The sequence below is a fragment of the Amblyomma mixtum genome, unplaced genomic scaffold, assembly GCF_055824585.1.
Source record: "Amblyomma mixtum isolate Tamu unplaced genomic scaffold, ASM5582458v1 scaffold_44, whole genome shotgun sequence".
Lineage (NCBI taxonomy): Eukaryota > Metazoa > Arthropoda > Arachnida > Ixodida > Ixodidae > Amblyomma > Amblyomma mixtum.
In genome coordinates this window covers 2,783-5,125 of record NW_028317741.1, presented here as the reverse complement: position 1 = coordinate 5,125, position 2,343 = coordinate 2,783, and the positions used below count along the sequence as shown (strand labels likewise).

Here is a 2,343-nt window from a genome sequence, read left to right as displayed (position 1 = left end):
CGCCCAACGTGGGGCTCGAACCCACGACCCTGAGATTAAGAGTCTCATGCTCTACCGACTGAGCTAGCCGGGCGATGGGCGCAACGGCAGAAAAGCATGTATTAACGCCTGCATTGCCTGGTCGATCAGGCTGCAACCCTTTTGGAGTCTTGCCAAGGCGTGGCAGAGTTCATTGGCCGATGTTTTAGCGGCCGCCACAGAGCAGCGGTACTATGCTGCAGCCTCGCCGAGCAAATGTGTGCAGCACCTGGAGCTGTGCCAGCGGAAACCAGAAAGGCAGATACAGAACAGCAGAGAACGAAGGAAAATAACAAGTCTTCTTGGTGGCTCGATGAGGCAACTGACGTGGCGCTCGTGCGCAGACCGACATCTCGTCCACACTTCGCGCTGATTTCGATTAGGATTGCGTTAATACAGACGTCAGCGCCACGGAATATGACCTCAGGGATGACTGTACCGTCAATTTGCATATAGTCTTCTCTGACATGAAGGATACAATCTACAGCGTATCCGCGATCTTTGATTCAAACCTCTATCGCTAATCTTTCTGAATGGTTGTACGAAATTAATTATTCACGTTATTCAGGGTAAGGGAGCCCGGATGAAAGAACACCTCAGCGTATCGGTCTAGTTTTCAAGGCGTAGGACGAGGCTCGGGGGAATGATTCTTGCTGCGTTCGAAAGGCGCTGTTCAAACATGTCGTCCTCTGTGTAATGCCGCTGTTCAGTGAACAAATGCTTCATTCATTCATTCATTCATTCATTCATTCATTCAAAATAAACGCGCCATCTCGCAATCATGATGATGATATCGGCAAATTTTACCCGCGGTGCACGTCCCTTCTTCAGATGCTGCTGCGAAACGTTGTACTTAATTAGAAATTTCCTATAGTGTTGCCCATGATTTCGTCGCCCAGTTTCCGTCAAGCGCAGAAAGCTTTGCCTCAGGCGATGCCTTTGCTTTGACAAACTGACTGATTTCCCATATCCCTCTTCCCTTTAATCATGCATTTACGTCCCCGTTACCCATGCAGAAAGTATCTTCTTGGGAAAGAAAACCTGCGACTGCTGCTAGGAGGCGCAACACAACGCTCTTACTTTCATGGGGAAAGGGCTGCGGTAAGAGAGCCGCAACAGCAGTCGGTAATTTGAAAACGACCATTGCAGAAGACATAATTGATTTAGGGTACAACGTTACATTTAACATTTTTTTTAGTTTACGATCATTTGCACGTGTGGTGAACGCCATGCTACAGATTAGCTTTTAGTGATTTCTACGTTCACAAACGCTTGAGGTTATAGCGTACCGCTGCCTTCTGGCGCTACCGTGGCTCATGTTCTGCGCGTAAGATTTGTGGAAATCTCTAGCTTGCGGCAACCACAGCACTGCTCGGTTACCGCGCTGGGAACGACCTACGCATGTGCGTGGAACACGCGAGCAACAAACTTCAGGCGGTAAAGCTTTAAAAGACAAAGCTCGGTATTGAAGCTCAATATCCAGCTTCGCCGTTTAGAATGACAACTTAGTCAATGTTTCTCAAGTTGAATTTCGTGATCTAACACTAACGTAAAACACTTTAATAAACGTTCTGATAGGACGACCGTAATAACTGCTGGAGGGAATCTGCGCTTGTTCACTGGGCGAGAATACTCTTAGAGTTAGGAAAAAAATTCCTCCGTCGAGCCGGATTCGAACCAGCGACCTATGGATGTCCATAGCGCGAAACCTCTACAGTCCACCGCTCTACCAACTGAGCTATCGACGGGGACGGATGCGAAACCGGCTTCCTTTTCTCAAGTGCGCCGTGTGTAGCACTCGCAGGAAAAGCCATCGCGGCAGCGCATCGTTTTACTTTCGACGGGACAGTGGCCTCGAGCTGCTTGCCCACTATTCACTTTCCTCGCTTTCTGCACCGAGTGTTTTTGTTTTGTCTCGTTTTGTTTTACCGCAAATTGGAATGTTTTCGAGAACAGTAAATGCACCGCAAGTTCTTCACTCTCAGTGGAAACCTGAACCGGCCAATGAAGGAAGTGATAAAGGAGCGAGTGTAGAAGAAAATAGAGGCATCGTGTTTGTAATTCCTGATTAACTTCGAACGCTCAGTTTTCTTCAATAATCGCTTTTATTTCGCAATTTGGCTGCGTCTTATATGCGGCCATCGCGACGAGCATTCCTTTCTCTGTGCCCATACACGATAGCTTTATCCGTCCAATTAGGCGATTTTCATGAAAAGGATATAGCAGCGCCTCCTCTAATTTGATACCAGTAATAGGAGGGAGCAAGTGAGCCCGCTTCCCATTGCAGTCTTCGACTCTGTCCAGCTCACTAGCCTTTGTGCCTGC

At 48.0% G+C, this 2,343-nt stretch overlaps 2 non-coding genes across 2 annotated transcripts; both read right to left on the bottom strand.

Moving 5' to 3' along the window:
* Window positions 1–73, bottom strand: TRNAK-CUU (transfer RNA lysine (anticodon CUU)). Its single transcript has one exon. It is a non-coding gene; the product is annotated as a tRNA-Lys (tRNA).
* A 1,602-nt stretch (window positions 74–1,675) lies between these two features.
* On the bottom strand, window positions 1,676–1,766 carry TRNAY-GUA (transfer RNA tyrosine (anticodon GUA)). Its single transcript is given in 2 exon segments — window positions 1,676–1,711; window positions 1,730–1,766. It is a non-coding gene; the product is annotated as a tRNA-Tyr (tRNA).
* Window positions 1,767–2,343: the final 577 nt, after the last annotated feature.